The 20,398-nt window shown below is 43.1% G+C and overlaps 1 protein-coding gene across 11 annotated transcripts in view; it reads left to right on the top strand.

Moving 5' to 3' along the window:
• LOC122553704 (alpha-(1,6)-fucosyltransferase) overlaps positions 1-20,398 on the top strand; it is a 759,328-nt gene that overhangs the window by 145,662 nt on the left and 593,268 nt on the right. The window contains exon 3 of one of the 11 annotated variants that reach the window (XM_043697905.2): positions 2,586-2,638. The exons of the other annotated variants lie outside the window; for them this stretch is intronic. The gene's annotated coding sequence lies outside the window, so the exon portion shown is untranslated. The remainder of the gene's footprint in view (positions 1-2,585; positions 2,639-20,398) is intronic. 11 annotated transcript variants of the gene reach the window in all.

Consider the following 20,398-nt stretch of genomic DNA (forward strand, 5'->3'; position numbering starts at 1 on the left):
GTGTTAGTGTGTCTTATGAGCAGGAATCCTTGCTGACTGTTCCGTTCCTAACTTAAGGGACCCTGAGACCAATTTTCAGTTTCCTGCTGAGGTCTGAAAACTCTGCACTGACTGAGGAATCTTGGTTTCTTGATGCAAAAGGGAGTTTACTTGACAACTGAAGGTGAATTGCAAGTGTGAGGAAATTGGGAAGTTTGGGTCTTGTGCACCTTGATAGGCAGAATGCTTTGGCTGTGTGTACTGAAGATGTTAAACCTCTGTGTCTCTCACACTGAGAGCACTTCCTTTTTGATTTGTCAGCACTTAGCACACTTGATTTTTTTTCCCCTCTCTCTTCGTTCACAGATCCATATAATATTCTGTTTTATCTTTCTTTCAGAGTTGCTTGGGTTTCAATGCATAATGCATCGAAAGAGAGATTCAGTTGTAGTACAGGCCTCATTAAACTCCATGTCAGCAGTGCTGGCTAAAACTTTGCTTTCAAAGGATAGCAGGAACCTCCTTCTCTTAGTTTCCTTTGGACTTCTCTGGAGTTGGACAAGTGACCTTTACATTTAATAGGTTATTTTCTCAGCTGTCAGTTGAACTCTTATCACCTTCCAACTGCCTGGGGGGACTCAGGACATATTGGAATCTGTGGAGCACCTCCATGTTAAATCTTGTAGGGAGTGATATTCTGCTGAAATACTTCCTAATCATTTGTTTTGAAAGAAGGACTATTTCCATATATGCCTGTATCCCTACCAGCTCTCTCATCATATATACTTTATTTCTGCTTGTGAGAAGCAGCGTGGGAGCAGATGGTTTGTTTTGTGGTGCTTCCTGCTGTGATAACAGGGATGTGAATGTTTGGCTGTAGGCTGTATTCTCTATTTGTGAGGTCAGTAGTGCAGTACTTAATAGTATCGCAACAGGGGCACTCCATACAAGATGTCAACTCATGCCAGGAATTTTAAAGGCTAAAATGCAGTACCAAGAAGAAGCTTAAACATACCAGTTGGCATAAATAGACTTGCAAATAAGCCAAGGTTCTCCTTTTCATTTAAAAAAAACATTTTTAATTTGAATTTGAGCACCACACACAAAAGAATTGTGCAAAATGTGCTGGGAATCTGTCGCTTGTGTCTGCCCTTGTTGAGGATAATTTGTCATAGTAGAACAATTTTGACAAGTTTTCCTGAGGAAAAAAAGGCTCGTGTTTATATAGTCAACAGGTGCCATAAAACACCATATGCTCAAGGCAGCCCTTTTGAAGCATAGCTCCTGTGGGATTGTGGTTTGTAAGGGTTAATGTGGGACTCTGTAAATAACAGCTCCCATTATGATGCCGGTGCACGTATGACTGAGATGAGAGAGAATGCTCAAGACTTCAGAGATGCAAGATCCAGTTATGGAGACTTGCAGATGTTCGGTAATATTTTGTAAACTCATTGTTGTTTGAACATACCAATGACTCAGTAATCATTGCAAAGCAGCAAACCCTCAACCTCAACCAGCCAATCTGATATTTGCTGATGTTGATTGAGAAATATGTATTCGCCAAATCACTGGGCATAACTAGCGTTTGTTTGAAATAATGGTATGGAATCTCCAAACATGACTGTGATTTAACATAACATTTGAAAATTGACACATTAAACAGCACAGCATGCTCCCTCAGTTCTGCAATGCAATGTTAACCTTCATTTTAATGCTTGAGTGCCAAAGGAGGACTTGAGCCTGGCATCTTTATTATTGTTCATTGACGGGCAGTAGGCATTGTTGGCTTTCTTACTAATTCGAAGTTAGTCTTGAGAAGTTAGTGATGAGCTATCTTCTTGCACTAATGCAATCCATTTGGCGTAGGTACACCCACAATGCTGGGAGAGCAGGCGTTCCAGGATTTTGGCTCAGCAACATTGAAGGTAAGTTTTCAAGTGGGGTGTAGCATTGAGGGGAACTTGCAGGTGGTTGTGATTCAGAGACAAGAGTCCGATCAACTGAACTACAGCTGACACTTATCATACGCTGGGTCTTTAATAGACATTGTCCGGTGTGTAAATGAATGATTTTTGTTCCTTCAAAAGATCTTGCTGTTGCTATTTGTTATAATAGAACAACTTAGAACAAACTTGTATAAATTTGTTGTTCACCCATATAACTACAGTTACAAATGATTGCCATGTGCTTTATTGGTCCCTTTTGTTTTAATGCTGCTAGTTTGCAAAGATACCTGCATTTCCTTAATTGTGCAAAGAATTATATCACTTGCAAGGGCAGTGGAGGAGAGAGAGAGTAAATGGTGACTGTTGAGTTGTGGAATTTCACAGAACTCAATTATTCATGCATTTTGCTTCCAGATTGGTTCAGATTTATCCCAGTTTCCTGTGGGAGACTGTTGGAGTTGTGTTCCTGTCTCAGCACCATGGTTGGTATTTTTACAGGAAACATGCAGGTAGTTTTGCTCATTTTCAACACTTCTAGCCAGTAAATGCCTGTGTAAATTAACTTGAGTTTTCATTTGTCTGACATACAGTTCTTTGATATAAAATCAAATTTTATCATCAGAATTTTTTTTTAACGTTTATTCTTTTGATTCCTTTTAGGATTATTGATTTCAGAAGCAGCATCCTTTGTCAGGCCATTGATTTGATGGCAGGTACTTCCACTACTTTATCTGTTAAACTCAACTATGTCGTTAGGAGATGAATACATTTCTTTTAAAATAAATTGATTGGCTTGAAGATTTTCCATAAGACCTGATTTTGCTGTTCCAACTTTAAGACTAACCGAAACACCCTGACGTTTTGGCTACCTTTTTAATATGAAGTGTTTTATGATTCCTCTGAAATTGCATGTATTTGTAGAAATGTAATATTCCCACTGTGCTTATGTTGTTACACTCTCACTGAATGGTGATGCATAATTTAAAAACACACTTTTTCACAAGGCATACAATACAGCCAGCTGTGGCGTTTAAGCACCAGTAGGTATATTGTCGAAATAGAATTGATAACGCGAATGCATAAAGTGTAGCGAGACAGCTATGTTAATCCCATATCACAAGGAAGAATGTTCTTCCAGTTAATATTCTTGAGTGCACTGCTTTTGAATATAAATTGGTTTTAGTGCCCATTGGTATCTATTGCAGTGTGGTTAACCTGCATAATTTATAACTCCAGTTATGCTTATCCTTCTATTTGTTTTTTGATCTTTCCTTCTTTTTACCTCGCTGTGCCGCTTATCCTATGCTAACTTGTAGTATGGGCAGTTTCTGAGATCAGGGATAACTCCTGATAAGAACAAGAGTGTAGCCTAGGTTACCCATTCTAAAGAAGGGCCACTCGAATGGTCATTTTGTTTTCTGTCCACAGATGCTTCCAGACCTGCTGAGTTTTTGCAGCAATTTCTGATTTTTGTTTCCAATTTCCAGCATCCGTGGTTCTTCACTTTTTTTTGTTTTGAATGCCAAGGATCAGGAAGGTTCTGAATTGTTGCATGTGATTATATGGGCAGCACGGTGGCTCAGTGATTAGCACTGCTGCCTCACAGCACCAGGGACCCGGATTCGATTCCATCCTTGGACGGCAGTCTGTGTGGAGTTTGCATGTTCTCCCCATGTCTGTGTGAATTTCCTCCAGGTGCTTTGGTTTTCTTCCGTAGTCCAGAGGTTAGGTGGATTGGCCATGCTAAATTGCCCATAGTGTCCAGTGATATGTAGGCTAGGTGGATTAATCATGGGAAATGCAAGGTTATAGGGATAGGGTAGGAAGTTGGGTCTGTGTGGGATGCTCTTCGCAGGGTTGGTGTGGACTCAGTGGGCCAAATGGACTTAATCCACTGCAGAGATTCTACGATTATGTAGCATTTTTAGAATTTATTCCACAACATTCTGTTTTCCCACCCAATCAAGATTTGCAAGTTGCTGCATGTTATTTTCAGTGTAATGAATTAAGGCCTCCTCTGAGTCTTGTTTTGCCTTGATAAAATGCACAGTACACTGCAGTATCTTAGGTTACCATTAGTTCAGCTCTTCAGTGTCATGTGTCTGGTTTGGGTTAAGGCTTATAGAGCTCTCTTGGTTGAAAAGAACAGAAAGTTAAGATTGTGGAAGTCCATCCCGTTTTAAGATTGAATTTAATGTCTGACAATGATAAGAGGAAAGTAGAATTTGGTAGCCGTCGGGAAAAACAGGATTGGAATAGGAAAGTGTGATCAGTTTTCACAGTGAGGAGGAAGAAGTTAGAGGAAGGATATATTGAACAACTTTTATGAGGCTTTGGAGCAACATAAAAGGCAATTTAGCGAAACAAGAACAGAAATGGCAATTGAAGGCTTCAGCTGGAGATGCACAGAACAAGCTTTCTTGTAGCCTGCCCAGAAAAGGTTTATTGTTATTTTTAATTTTTTTTATTTACAGTCAGTTCTTTGATTCAGTTTGAGCCATTCTATCCCTGTTTTGCAACATATTATAATCCAGAGTCATTCAGGCAAGTCTGTTTCCTTGTCGAGTACTTTGAGCGCAGACATTTCCCATGAATAGTTTCCATCGGCGTCTTGTTATAAAGAGATGGAGCAATTGTTGGATATCTATTAAAAAGGATTAAGCTGAATGCATGTTGCTTCTTATCCTGAAGGAGAAAAGAAATCTTTCTTGGGGAAAACTGTAGGCTTTGTGTATTTCTGCAGCATGGAGATTATTAATGAATTAAAATACATTGGCACACTTGTATAATAAGATAGCAGTGTTTAGAGATCTAAACACTGTGGACTATTTAGCAATTGGATTTGCCTCAATCCTTCAAGTTGGATGAAAGCACATGGGAAATAAAATGAATTCAGCCTCTTGCATTGTATTCCCTCAATGTGTAAATGATAGCTAATGTGCATTTCAATGCAATTTACCCACTTTACTCCATATCCTTGACAACTGTTCATTCAGTCAGTGAAATGCTTAAGTGGAAGACTTTCTATCGGGTGAATTGGAATTTAAAGTATGGATCATGTGGGAATCTTGATTCGGCTGACCCTGCGGGAATTGCCTAGGAAATGGAAATATCCTGATATGGCATCTGGTCCCCAGTGGAGAAGTATTATCTTGCAAGAACTCATTGAACTAGCATTGGCATCTTGGTGACACTGACCTACAGTCAGGATATAAATGTAGCAGCAAACAGTCCTGAGGCAGGTTTGAGTTGGGTCCTGGACACCCCCTACAGCTAAAAGCAAAATGCTGAAATCAAATTCTCTCTGAACTTAATGTTTTTTAAAATCTAATCTGGAGCAATTCCAGCATTGGAAGGGGGACAGAAAAAAATGGTACCAAAGAACACACTAAACTAACCATGTTTCTGCCAAAGAGTATATAGTGGATTAAGTATGGCTTATTGTGAATGCTTGAGTACCCGTGTTCATTGTATGGATAAGTGGACATTTGTCTTTTGTTTCTAAGATGGAGCTGGTTCATTTTTCCCTTTTAGTTTACTGATGAGAATTTATTAATGTATTTGTATCTGTCTAAGACATGAATTTATTTTAACTCTGTTGTGTCAATCCTGCTGCACATAGTGCAAAACTTATGTACCACTGTGCACTTTTGCACTTTGCCACTGTTTACCTATTATTTACTTGTCTATGCTATTTAACTCTGTCATCTGCCTGGATTGCTCGCAAGACGAAGCTTTTCACTGTGCCTCGGTACGCGTGACAATAAATTCAATTCAGTTCATTCAATTCGTCCTTCGTACAATGGTATATAACGTTATTAATTATGTATCGAAATGCCAAAATACAATATTTTAGTTCCACCTGAAAGTAGTTACTTTTGCATTGAAGTACAAAGCTGAACTTGCAAACAGATCAGGAGAACTTTGAGCTCTTGTATATGATTAGACCACACATTCCCATTCTTAGAATACAATTTGTGTTTGTCAAAAATGGAAAGATAAAGTTGCTTCTACAGAAAGCAAAATTTTGTTACGCAAACCATTGAACCTATTGTGCTTCTTTCTATCTCCAGATTGTAGGTTGACCCATTCACAGATTATTTTCATTGTAGATTGAAGTATGTTTTGTTTTTAAATTTAGAGCATGTTTAGTCATGTGTTTAATCAAATAGCCCCTGAAAAATTGCATCTCCTTATTGCTAAGGAGAATTGGTTTTGAATAACAATGCCACACCTCCCCCTCTTGTACCACTTCCCCTGTTCTTTATGAAACATCTAAACCCTGGAACCTGCAATAACCGTTCCTGTCCCCTGATACTGGGTAATGAGCCAGGCCAGGTGTTAGATTTGGAGGTGGGCGATAATGATCACAATTCAGTTACGTCGACTTTATTGATAGAAAGGGAGAGGTATAGAGTGCAGGGCAAGAGTTATAGCTGGGTGAAAGGCAATTATGATGCAGTTAGACAAGATTAAGGATGAATAGGATGGGGAAAGAAACTGCAGGGGATGTGCGCACTTGAAATGTGGAGCTTGTTCAAGGCACAGCTGCTGTGTGTCCTTGATAGGTATGTACCTGTCAGGCAGGGAAGGAGTGGTTTGAGCGAGGAAACCATGGTTTACTGAAGAAGTTGAGGCTTTTGTCAAGAGGAAGAAAGAGGCTTATGTTAGGATGAGACACGAAGGCTCAGTTAGGGCGCTTGAGAGTTACAAGTTAGCCAGGAAGGACCAAAAGAGAGATTAAGAGGAGCCAGGAGGGGACTTGAGAAATCTTTGGCGGATAGGATCGAGGAAAACCTTAAGGCTTTCGATAGGTATATCAGGAATAAAAGAATGACTCGACTAAGGTGAGGGCCTGTCAAAGACAGTTATGGGAAGTTATGCATGGGTCTGAAGGGGTAGGAGAGGCGCTAAATGAATATTTATCATCAGTATTCACACTAGAAAATGACAATGTTGTTGAGGAAAATACTGAGATACAGGCTATTAGACTAGACGGGATTGAGGTTTACAAGGAGAAGGTATTAGCAATTCTGGAAAGTGTGAAAATAGATAAGTCCCCTTGGCCTGATGGGATTTATCCTAGGATTTTCTGGGAAGCCAGGGAGGAAATTGCCAAGCCTTTGGCTTTAATCTTTGTCATGATTGTCTACAGGAATTGTGCCAGAAGACTGAAAGAAATGTCCCCTTGTTCAAGAAGGGGAGTAGAGACAACCCTGGTAACTATAGAACAATAAGGCTTACTTTGATTGTGGGCAAAGTTTTGGAAAGGGTTATAAGCGATTGGATTCATAATAATCTAGAAATTAATAATTTGATTATGGATAATCAGCAGGGTTTTGTGAAGGGTAGGTTGTGCCTTACAAACCTTGTTGAATTCTTTGGGAAGGTGACCAAACAGGTGGATGAGGGTAAAGCAGTTCATATAGTGTGTATGGATTTCAGTAAAACATTTGTTAAGGTTGCCCATGGTAGGCTATTCCAGAAAATGTGGAGTCATGGGATTGAGGGTGTTTTAGCGATTTGGATCAGAAATTGGCTAGCTGAAAGAAGACAGAAAGTGATGGTTGATGGGAAATGTTCATCCTGGAGTTCAGTTACTAATGGTGTACTGTAAGGATCTGTTTTGGGTCCACTGCTGTTTGTCATTTTTATAAGTGACTTGCATGAGCGCATAGAAGAATAAGTTAGTAAATTTGCAGATGATACTAAAGTTGGTAAAGTCGGTAGAATGCCGAAGGATGTTGCAGGTTACAGAGGGACATAGATAAGCTGCAAAGCTGGGCTGAGAGGTGGCAAATGGAGTTTAATGTGGAAGAGTCTGAGGTGATTCACTTTGGAAGGAGCAACAGGAATACAGAGTCCTGAGCTAATGGTAAGAGTCTTGGTAGTGTGGGTGAATAGAGAGATCTCTGATGTCCATGTGCATAGATCCCTGAAAGTTGCCACCAGGTTGATAGGAATGTTAAAAAGGTGTATAGTGCACGAGCTTTTATTAGTAGAGGGATTAAGTTTTGGACCCATGAGATCATGTTGCAACTGTACAAAACTCTATTGCGGCCGCACTTGGAGTATTGCGCGCAGTTCTGGTCGCCGCATTTTAGAAAGGACTTGGAAGCGTTGGAAAGGGTGCAGAGGAGATTTAACAGGATGTTGCCTGGTACGGAGGGGAAGGTCTTATGAGGAAAGGCTGAGGGACTTGAGGCTGTTTTCATTAGAGGGAAGCAGGTCAAGAGGTGACTTAATAGAGAGATACAAGTTGATCAGAGAATTATATAGGTTGGACAGTGAGAGCCTTTTTCCTCGGATGGCGATGGCTAGCATGAGGGGACATAGCTTTAAACTGAGGGGTGATAGATAATGGACAGATGTCAGTGAAAGATTCTTTACTCAGAGTAGTAAAGGCGTCAGATGCCCTGCCTGCAACAGTAGTGGATTCACCCCATTTAAGTGCATTTGAATGGTCATTGGATAAATACATGGATGATGCTGGAATAGTATGGGCTTTAGATGGGCTTTAGATTGGTTTCACAGATTTGCGCAGCACGAGACCCGAAGGGTCTGTTCTGCACTGTAATGTTTGATGTTCTGAGTCATTTACAGGAACCAAAAATGGGTCTCTTTGGATGGGAGTGATAAGTTTACAATGTATCCGTTTCAGTTGGATGCATCTAAATGTTCTGAGTGTGAGCAGTGCACAGTCTACTCTCTTTAAAAAAAACTTTTGGTCAGTTTTTCAAAAGGTTTCCTTCATTTTGATGGATCTCATTGTTGGTCTGCTTTAGGTGAAGAGCTCTTGTGTTAGGTTGACCATAGCGGTGTCCTTTGTCCTGCCCACAGAATTGAGCATAAGTAGTGCATTTTTTCTTTTTTTTTAAAAAATTATGTTGTAATTTCTCCCACAGAAACACTGAAAAATATTAACATTCAGGCAGCAATGTTTGGGGAAAAGCTTCATGATTTGAGCATTGTGTTGGTCACAAGTTAGAATTACTGAGGAGGTTGGAAGCTATGTGGAAGGCACCTGTGATGCCTCCCTTCTTTGGGCTTACCAGAAACACAAGTTAAATCTTAGTGAGACAGGAAGAATATCCTATTCTGTGTACATTTTCACATCCCCAAAAGGAATTTGCTATCAACAATAACACAAGTACATAGGTACAGCTCTTCCTGCACTCGGGCTGAGAGCAGGCCCTGAAGAACATAGGTCAGAAATGGTTTTTACAGCTCTGACCACAGAGAAAATGCAAAACCCTTTGGGTACAAATAACCTTACTTACTTTATTCATAGTGAATGCTCAATCTGTGTCGGCATGCTGTGTTCAGCACTAATTTAATGACAGTCAATGAGCTATCATTATAAATACTCCTAAATCTGCTGATGCTGCCCACAAATGGCCAATATTTTAGATTTGTAATTGACTTGCAATGTGCTTGACACATCTTAAGCAATCCAAGCGATGCAACTGCTGGTGCAATATTCAATTCTCCGAAGTGAGCAGTCAATATTACTTGTGTGAATTCACAAAGGCAGAGAGTGGGACCTATTTCTTCTGAAAATGAAGCATTGCAATCTCTATGACATTCATCATGAATTGGCATCTCTTTGAATATAGCATTCAGTGTCTGGGAATTGTGATCCTGTTTTACCTGAATGCTGTTTTGAAATAAGTCCTCCTTTTACTCAACTTTATTTGTGAACAAAATGAAGCAGGAGAAATGGAATTGTGCCCCAGGGAAGCTATTGATGAGAAAGGGAGATAGATATGACACACACACACAGACAGACATACACACACAGACAAGCACACACTCTCGAAGGGATGCATCATGATCAGAAATGCTTGAAAGCACATGTACTTCCATTGATGTTTGACTACTGTTTTCTCATTCTTGCACATACATTTAACAGTGAGAGAGCTGCTCATCCAAACCTGTTCCTTGCAACTCTCAGGGCAAGTCCTAACTATTGAAGAGGTGATAAAGGGTTTGAGATTGTTTTGGGCAACTTCAGTGCTTCAAAGGTAATTGCAGCAAAGTTGGTCGCCCTTGTTTGTCACTGCTAAGCAGTGACTGGAACAGTTAACGCATTGTATCCTCACTGAACCAGTAGCTCCTGATTTCTAATACTGTAAGTGAAGAGGTTTTGGTGTTTATTCGTTTTTGGAGGACACAACCCAGTTTGTCCTGATGTAAGAGTTATAGTGAAAGAAGGTGAGTTGCAAACAGAATGAGAAATGAGACTGACCTTTGCAGGAGGATTGGCTTCATGTTTATGATGTTGATTTTCTATACTAGCCAACGTGCTGTTGAAGTGCTTGCAATCAATAAAGCAGTGAAACTGTCAGTATGTGTTCATGACAGAAATTGCAGGAGAAGATGTTGGGGTATGCTGGAAGGTTTGCACTGACCTGCTCAACTTTGCTAAAACTTCAGCAGACCTGATGTTTGTTTTTGACTTATGCTAAATACAGAGGCAAGGTGAGGTTCCAGTGATTCCTCTGCTGTGTCAGAAAATGAGAGCAACAAACATTTTGCTTTCTAATTTTAGCCTGTTGGTTTGATGGCTGGAAAATGTATTTGAACCAGAACAAAGAGCAGTCAATCCCTGGTTCCAAAATATACCATCCATTAAGTTCCATCAGGTTAGCAGGACAACTTAAGAGTTATCTTGTCTCTAGATAAATAGCACCAGATGCACCATGCTTACAATTCCACTATTCCTATACATTTTTACAAAGTGTGCAACCACCAATATCTGTTTTTAATGGTTGCCAGGAAATAGCTTGAAATTTAGCTGCTGAAGGGATGATTTCAAGTCAAGTTTGTATTTTATAACTGCCTGCATTCTAGGAAGCCTCTGAGCAGATTGTCTTTTGTTAGATCAATGATCTTCCATGTGTCTCACCTTCCAATGAGTCATAATCTTCAGCTCCAATGTTCTGTTGCATGATTGAGGAGTTGGGCCCCTCAAAACTTGGAAATAGTTCGATTCACTGAGTGAATAGAAACTGCTTAGTTGCCCTTGAATACTTCTGATGTATTGCTGAAAGAAATGGAAATATTGATTGAGGTGTAAATGAATATTCATCTGGATTCCACACTATTTCTCTTTTTGCATTCTCTTGAATGCAAGTACAATTTCTTTTTTAAAAACCTTTTTGTCATGGAAGACTTGATCTGTCATTTCAGCTGTGTGAAACTGTCCACATAATTCAGTAACATTTTTATGATTAAAAGATCTGTTTAAATACAAGTTAGATCATTATGCTGCGCATTAGGCAAGCAAAGATTTAATGCACCAATTCGTGAAGCTAGTATGATTTAACTTGATGGAAAGGAAAGAATGGAATTTAAGGTGAAGTTGGGAGTGATAAAGATTTCAGTCTTTAGTCTGTACTGAAGCAGTTTGTGTCCACATGCATCAAGATCTGGATATCATTAAGACTTTGCCTGATGGGTAGCAAATAACATTTGTCTCACAAGTGCCAGGCAATAACTATCCCCATCCAACCACCATCCCATGTTATTTAATAGAATTACCATTGCTGAATCCTCCACTGTAAACATAATGCAGATTATCTTTGACCAAAAACTGACCATGCAAATGTTGTAGCTCAAGACAATGTCGGAGATTTGGAATTCAGTAATTCATATCCTGCCCACTGTCACAGTCAGGAGTAAGGTGGAATACTCTCTGATCGTTTGAATCAGTCCAGCTTCAAAAACACATGAGTATCTTAACATCCAACAAGATGAAGCAGCTTGCTTGATTGCCACCATACCACATTCAACGTTCACTCCCTCCATCCCCAAAATTCAACATTTCACTCCCTCCATCCCCAAAATTCAACATTTCACTATCTCCACTCTCAATGTTTAACGTTCACTCCCTCCGTCCCCAATATTCAACGTTTACTCCCTCCATCCCCAATGTTCAACGTTCACTCCCTCCGTCCCCAATGTTCAACGTTCACTCCCTCCGTCCCCAATATTTAACGTTCACTCCCTCCACCCCCAATGTTCAACGTTCACTCCCTCCGTCCCCAATATTCAACGTTTACTCCCTCCGTCCCCAGTATTCAACGTTTACTCCCTCCGCCCCCAATGTTCAACGTTTACTCCCTCCGCCCCCAATGTTCAACGTTTACTCCCTCCGCCCCCAATGTTCAACGTTTACTCCCTCCGCCCCCAATGTTCAACGTTCACTCCCTCCGCCCCCAATATTCAACGTTCACTCCCTCCGTCCCCAGTATTCAACGTTCACTCCCTCCGTCACCAATATTCAACGTTCACTCCCTCCACCCCCAGTATTCAATGTTCAATCCCTCCGCCCCCAATATTCAACGTTCACTCCCTCCGCCCCCAGTATTTAACGTTCACTCCCTCTGCCCCCAATCTTCAATGTTTACTCCCTCCGTCCCCAATATTCAACGTTCACTCCCTCTGCCTACAGTATTCAACGTTTACTCCCTCCGTCCCCAGTATTCAACGTTCACTCCCTCCGCCCCAGTATTCAACGTTCACTCTCTCCGCCCCCAATGTTCAATGTTTACTCCCTCCGCCCCCAATGTTCAACGTTCGCTCCCTCCGTCCCCAATATTCAACGTTCACTCCCTCCGTCCGCAATATTCAACGTTCACTCCGTCCGCCCCCAGTATTCAACGTTCACTCCCTCCGTCCCCAATATTCAACGTTCACTCCCTCCGCCCCCAGTATTCAATGTTCAATCCCTCCGCCCCCAATATTCAACGTTCACTCCCTCCGCCCCCAGTATTTAACGTTCACTCCCTCTGCCCCCAATCTTCAATGTTTACTCCCTCCGTCCCCAATATTCAACGTTCACTCCCTCTGCCTACAGTATTCAACGTTTACTCCCTCCGTCCCCAGTATTCAACGTTCACTCCCTCCGCCCCAGTATTCAACGTTCACTCTCTCCGCCCCCAATGTTCAATGTTTACTCCCTCCGCCCCCAATGTTCAACGTTCGCTCCCTCCGTCCCCAATATTCAACGTTCACTCCCTCCGTCCGCAATATTCAACGTTCACTCCGTCCGCCCCCAATGTTCAATGTTTACTCCCTCCGTCCCCAGTATTCAATGTTCACTCCCTCCGTCCCCAGTATTCAATGTTCACTCCCTCCGCCCCCAATATTCAACGTTCACTCCCTCCGCCTACAGTATTCAACGTTTACTCCCTCCATCCCCAATATTCAACGTTCACTCCCTCCATCCCCAATATTCAACGTTCACTCCCTCCGCCCCCAGTATTCAACGTTCACTCTCTCCGCCCCCAATGTTCAATGTTTACTCCCTCCGCCCCCAATGTTCAATGTTCACTCCCTCCGTCCCCAGTATTCAACGTTCACTCCCTCCGCCCCAGTATTCAACGTTCACTCTCTCCGCCCCCAATGTTCAATGTTTACTCCCTCCGCCCCCAATGTTCAACGTTCGCTCCCTCCGTCCCCAATATTCAACGTTCACTCCCTCCGTCCCCAATATTCAACGTTCACTCCCTCCGTCCCCAGTATTCAACGTTTACTCCCTCCGCCCCCAATGTTCAACGTTTACTCCCTCCGCCCCCAATGTTCAACGTTTACTCCCTCCGCCCCCAATGTTCAACGTTTACTCCCTCCGCCCCCAATGTTCAACGTTCACTCCCTCCGCCCCCAATATTCAACGTTCACTCCCTCCGTCCCCAGTATTCAACGTTCACTCCCTCCGTCCCCAATATTCAACGTTCACTCCCTCCACCCCCAGTATTCAATGTTCAATCCCTCCGCCCCCAATATTCAACGTTCACTCCCTCCGCCCCCAGTATTTAACGTTCACTCCCTCTGCCCCCAATCTTCAATGTTTACTCCCTCCGTCCCCAATATTCAACGTTCACTCCCTCTGCCTACAGTATTCAACGTTTACTCCCTCCGTCCCCAGTATTCAACGTTCACTCCCTCCGCCCCAGTATTCAACGTTCACTCTCTCCGCCCCCAATGTTCAATGTTTACTCCCTCCGCCCCCAATGTTCAACGTTCGCTCCCTCCGTCCCCAATATTCAACGTTCACTCCCTCCGTCCGCAATATTCAACGTTCACTCCGTCCGCCCCCAGTATTCAACGTTCACTCCCTCCGTCCCCAATATTCAACGTTCACTCCCTCCGCCCCCAGTATTCAATGTTCAATCCCTCCGTCCCCAATATTCAACGTTCACTCCCTCCGCCCCCAGTATTCAATGTTCAATCCCTCCGCCCCCAATATTCAACGTTCACTCCCTCCGCCCCCAGTATTTAACGTTCACTCCCTCTGCCCCCAATCTTCAATGTTTACTCCCTCCGTCCCCAATATTCAACGTTCACTCCCTCCGTCCGCAATATTCAACGTTCACTCCGTCCGCCCCCAATGTTCAATGTTTACTCCCTCCGTCCCCAGTATTCAATGTTCACTCCCTCCGTCCCCAGTATTCAATGTTCACTCCCTCCGCCCCCAATATTCAACGTTCACTCCCTCCGCCTACAGTATTCAACGTTTACTCCCTCCATCCCCAATATTCAACGTTCACTCCCTCCATCCCCAATATTCAACGTTCACTCCCTCCGCCCCCAGTATTCAACGTTCACTCTCTCCGCCCCCAATGTTCAATGTTTACTCCCTCCGCCCCCAATGTTCAATGTTCACTCCCTCCGTCCCCAGTATTCAACGTTCACTCCCTCCGCCCCAGTATTCAACGTTCACTCTCTCCGCCCCCAATGTTCAATGTTTACTCCCTCCGCCCCCAATGTTCAACGTTCGCTCCCTCCGTCCCCAATATTCAACGTTCACTCCCTCCGTCCCCAATATTCAACGTTCACTCCCTCCGTCCCCAGTATTCAACGTTTACTCCCTCCGCCCCCAATGTTCAACGTTTACTCCCTCCGCCCCCAATGTTCAACGTTTACTCCCTCCGCCCCCAATGTTCAACGTTTACTCCCTCCGCCCCCAATGTTCAACGTTCACTCCCTCCGCCCCCAATATTCAACGTTCACTCCCTCCGTCCCCAGTATTCAACGTTCACTCCCTCCGTCCCCAATATTCAACGTTCACTCCCTCCACCCCCAGTATTCAATGTTCAATCCCTCCGCCCCCAATATTCAACGTTCACTCCCTCCGCCCCCAGTATTTAACGTTCACTCCCTCTGCCCCCAATCTTCAATGTTTACTCCCTCCGTCCCCAATATTCAACGTTCACTCCCTCTGCCTACAGTATTCAACGTTTACTCCCTCCGTCCCCAGTATTCAACGTTCACTCCCTCCGCCCCAGTATTCAACGTTCACTCTCTCCGCCCCCAATGTTCAATGTTTACTCCCTCCGCCCCCAATGTTCAACGTTCGCTCCCTCCGTCCCCAATATTCAACGTTCACTCCCTCCGTCCGCAATATTCAACGTTCACTCCGTCCGCCCCCAGTATTCAACGTTCACTCCCTCCGTCCCCAATATTCAACGTTCACTCCCTCCGCCCCCAGTATTCAATGTTCAATCCCTCCGCCCCCAATATTCAACGTTCACTCCCTCCGCCCCCAGTATTTAACGTTCACTCCCTCTGCCCCCAATCTTCAATGTTTACTCCCTCCGTCCCCAATATTCAACGTTCACTCCCTCTGCCTACAGTATTCAACGTTTACTCCCTCCGTCCCCAGTATTCAACGTTCACTCCCTCCGCCCCAGTATTCAACGTTCACTCTCTCCGCCCCCAATGTTCAATGTTTACTCCCTCCGCCCCCAATGTTCAACGTTCGCTCCCTCCGTCCCCAATATTCAACATTCACTCCCTCCGTCCGCAATATTCAACGTTCACTCCGTCCGCCCCCAATGTTCAATGTTTACTCCCTCCGTCCCCAGTATTCAATGTTCACTCCCTCCGTCCCCAGTATTCAATGTTCACTCCCTCCGCCCCCAATATTCAACGTTCACTCCCTCCGCCTACAGTATTCAACGTTTACTCCCTCCATCCCCAATATTCAACGTTCACTCCCTCCATCCCCAATATTCAACGTTCACTCCCTCCGCCCCCAGTATTCAACGTTCACTCTCTCCGCCCCCAATGTTCAATGTTTACTCCCTCCGCCCCCAATGTTCAATGTTCACTCCCTCCGTCCCCAGTATTCAACGTTCACTCCCTCCGCCCCAGTATTCAACGTTCACTCTCTCCGCCCCCAATGTTCAATGTTTACTCCCTCCGCCCCCAATGTTCAACGTTCGCTCCCTCCGTCCCCAATATTCAACGTTCACTCCCTCCGTCCGCAATATTCAACGTTCACTCCCTCCGTCCCCAGTATTCAACGTTCACTCCCTCCGTCCCCAATATTCAACGTTCACTCCCTCCGCCCCCAGTATTCAATGTTCAATCCCTCCGCCCCCAATATTCAACGTTCACTCCCTCCGCCCCCAGTATTTAACGTTCACTCCCTCTGCCCCCAATCTTCAATGTTTACTCCCTCCGTCCCCAATATTCAACGTTCACTCCCTCTGCCTACAGTATTCAACGTTTACTCCCTCCGTCCCCAGTATTCAACGTTCACTCCCTCCGCCCCAGTATTCAACGTTCACTCTCTCCGCCCCCAATGTTCAATGTTTACTCCCTCCGCCCCCAATGTTCAACGTTCGCTCCCTCCGTCCCCAATATTCAACGTTCACTCCCTCCGTCCGCAATATTCAACGTTCACTCCGTCCGCCCCCAATGTTCAATGTTTACTCCCTCCGTCCCCAGTATTCAATGTTCACTCCCTCCGCCCCCAATATTCAACGTTCACTCCCTCCGCCTACAGTATTCAACGTTTACTCCCTCCGTCCCCAATATTCAACGTTCACTCCCTCCGTCCCCAATATTCAACGTTCACTCCCTCCGTCCCCAATATTCAACGTTCACTCCCTCCGTCCCCAATATTCAACGTTCACTCCCTCCGCCTACAGTATTAAACGTTTACTCCCTCCGTCCCTAGTATTCAACGTTCACTCCCTCCGCCCCCAGTATTCAACGTTCACTCCCTCCGCCCCCAATGTTCAATGTTTACTCCCTCCGCCCCAGTGTTCAACGTTTACTCCCTCCGCCCCCAATATTCAACGTTTACTCCCTCCGTCTCCAATATTCAACGTTTACTCCCTCCACCTCCAATATTCAATGTTTACTCCCTCCACCTCCAATATATAGCATTCACTCTTTCTGCCTCCAATATTCAACATTTACTCCTGCCACCATGAATGCTCAGTAGTAGTAATTGTGTCCCTTTTGCAGGATGCAGTACAGCAATTCACCAAGCAACCTTAGATGAGACCTTATAAACTTGTAGTCTTGAGTATCCCCCCCCGTCACTTTGTAACTCGTGAACGTCCTTTCATAGCTGAGCCAGTTTGATTTGTAACAACTGATCCTTCCAATATATCTGGAACTGTGTTACGATGCTGTGGCTTTGAAAGGTTGTATTGTCTTTTTTTGTTTTGATGAGAGGTTGTAAGGTTCCAGCAGTCTGGGTTAATGTAAACCGCTTTTGGAGGCCTTTTGCTTTGTTTAACAGCCTGAATGGGTGTGGCCAACTCTCACAGATCCAGGTTTCTTGGGTTTTTTTCCAATAGTATGAGAAGTTTTTGGGGTCTCTCAGAATTGGAAGCGTCACTGAATGTCTCCTGGCTGCTTCTCTCTCTGAATTTTCCCTTGAGGTTTTACTCCCTCCTGATGGGAGCACTCTGTGAGAACTTTCCGACTGCCCTCTTTGCAAAGGGGTGTGTTCTTGGGATGTTATGATATTGGAACAGTTCATTCGTAATAGGTACTGTATCTGTTATGAGGTTAAGTTTCCCAGCAGAGTTAAATTATTCTAAATTCCTCTTTGGTTATATTTTAACTACAGTGTTTTAAATAAATTTTGGTTTAACATACAATAGTTTGACCAATTGCACTGCATCTGAAACACGGCACTTCGCATTTGCCTTTAAAAAGAAGAAAATGTTAAGGTCTAGGCTACCTTCTAAAACTAGGTTGAGGGCATTTGGTCTGGTCCATAACCGACTATTAAGAACTGGTCAGCAATGCTTTATCTGGTGCCCACTCAAGCTATACCCTCTGGCAATAGGCTAGCAACCCTGAATACAAAAAAAACAGCTTCAGAAAGCATGCCTCGTCTGGTTCATGTTACTCGAAGCGACGCATGCTCTAAGTCTTTGTCTCTTCAGCCCTTCAAAAGATGTTGATAAGTCTCTGGGCTGTCCCATTTCTATCCCTTTCTATTTGTGTGAAAGTTGCTTTGTGCAGCTTCTATCTGAGAAATCTGGATGAATGATTGAGAGAGGAGAAAATACCACCGACATTGAAAGGGAAAACAAACTAAATCTTGCGGGCAAGGTGGAGGATGTGCTGACAACACAAAGAAAGATAGTGCCTATATTAATACTTAAGGTAAACCTTGCCAAAGTGCTTTCCAGATGCATCATGTTATTAAATTAAATTTGACATCGTAGCATGCAGTAGGTCGTGTAACCAAAGGTGTGGTCAATGAAGTAGGCTTTCAGGAAGACCGATTTAAAAAGATGTTATCGAGTTTTAGGCCTTTGACACCTGAAGGCATGACTATCAATGAAGGAGTTAAAAAGGTCAGACTTCCATTTCTCCCCATCACTCTCATTCTGTACAACTCTACTTTTCTCTCATCTGGTCTTTTCCCCTCACTATTTTGTATGATGTTTTCTGCTGTTATCCAATTTATGCTGTGGAATTTATTTCCAAAGCGTTCTAATTCCTTGTACTTCTGGAAGACCCTTTCTAAAGTGAACCTCTGTGACCAAGCATTTAGGCAACATTCCCTGTTTCCCTCAACAGCTGCAGTACCTTCATCTTGACCCTCATTTCAGTCTGTTTCTTGCAGAAGTGCCTTGAGGAATCCTCCTTTGTTGAAGATCATTGAACTGAATTGTTAAAGTTGCTGCACAAATAGGGGGAAAAAGAATTATTACTGATTGTTGAAGCATTGTAAATGAGTTGAGGTTTACATGGTTTTTAAATTGTCAAAATCAATACACATTTCTGTTTTATTGAAGTAAATTATTCTTGACCTTCCATTTTTTAGTGCAAACTTTCTCTGTCCTCTTCCATCTTCTTGTGGGTTTGGTTCTATGGGATCAGGTCAAAGTTACTTGTATTTACTTTGTCCAAGTGGCCATTATTCATTGCCCAGTTCTAAACGAGAGTGGAACTCTGCCTGATGCAAAGCTTTGGGAGATTGAACCCAGTAAATCTCCTCCTTGGCCAGCCTTCTCCGAATGTTCTTCCCACAGTAAAGGTCATGAGATAGAAATCAAGTAGGGACAACTTTCAAGATTTTCCAGTCTTGATCTGACTGTATTTATGTCAAATGTTTGAATCCTATGACTCCTATCACCTAACTCAGAATATACCTGGGGTGTTGAAAGTCATAAAATGCAGACTGTGCTACATTACAAACTCAATTGAATTGCTCTGTGACAACACAGTGCGGATTGAAAAGCATGTAATGCTGCCGAAGTAGTATGGTTACAGATATTGTACTTTTCTGTTTCCTTCCATTGGACAAAGCGTACAATATGTAGGCATTATATCTGGTATTCACAAAGCCTGGAGCAGCCTTGTTGATTTTTGCTGTTTTTCTCATTATTTGAGCTAATTTTAACTTGGCCTTAATGTTGTCTTGTGTCTGAACAGGGAAAGAATTAGAGTGCAAAAGTTATTATGCTTGATCTAGCATTTTGTAGCAACAGCAGGGCATCTTTCTTGTAGAATCCTCTTGACTTCTCAAGCGGTTGAATTATCTGGCACCGCTCCATAGCCTTATTGACCTTACTAATAGAATGGAAAAAGCTCTGCAAAATCTGCATAGTTCGCAATGTTCATTATATTGGTTATCTGTTCTAACTTAACAAGAGCTACGATGTATTCACCAGATGTTGCGCAAGTAACAGGGCAGTGAGTTTCACTTCACAGATGTTTCTAATATTATAGGATGCTGTTGAGAACGTGGAGCTTGGAAAGCATCCATGGCTGTAAATTTGCAGTCTCAAGTTAGAAGGCAAGAGCAGCTGCCCAAATAAATACAAAATGTAGCAGAAACATAGGTATGGGGCACAGGTGGCTGTACACGTCACAAAGATATTGTCCACAACTGGGAATATGTGGCAAAGCTTTCACACTTGTGTTCACCTTTGCTAAATTAAACTGGAAGAATGTGTTTACTTCCAACTGCATGGCTTTGAGATTACTGGAATTAACCTCATTGGTAATATTTCTGAGTTTGCACCGTGCCTAGCTATTATATTGTAATAGCTAGCATTTTCGAAGCTGCGCTAACATATCCACTTAAACAACTCGGTCCTAATATCAGTTAACAATGAAATGAGGTTGAGTAATGCTTATAATATGACTAAAATGCACTCGATATGTTACATTGAAGAATAGGTGGAGGCCTGTCCATTAAACCG

Source organism: Chiloscyllium plagiosum, unplaced genomic scaffold, assembly GCF_037043375.1.
Source record: "Chiloscyllium plagiosum isolate Xiang-an unplaced genomic scaffold, Cpla_swu_hap1 HiC_scaffold_8, whole genome shotgun sequence".
In the NCBI taxonomy this organism is placed as follows: Eukaryota; Metazoa; Chordata; class Chondrichthyes; order Orectolobiformes; family Hemiscylliidae; genus Chiloscyllium; species Chiloscyllium plagiosum.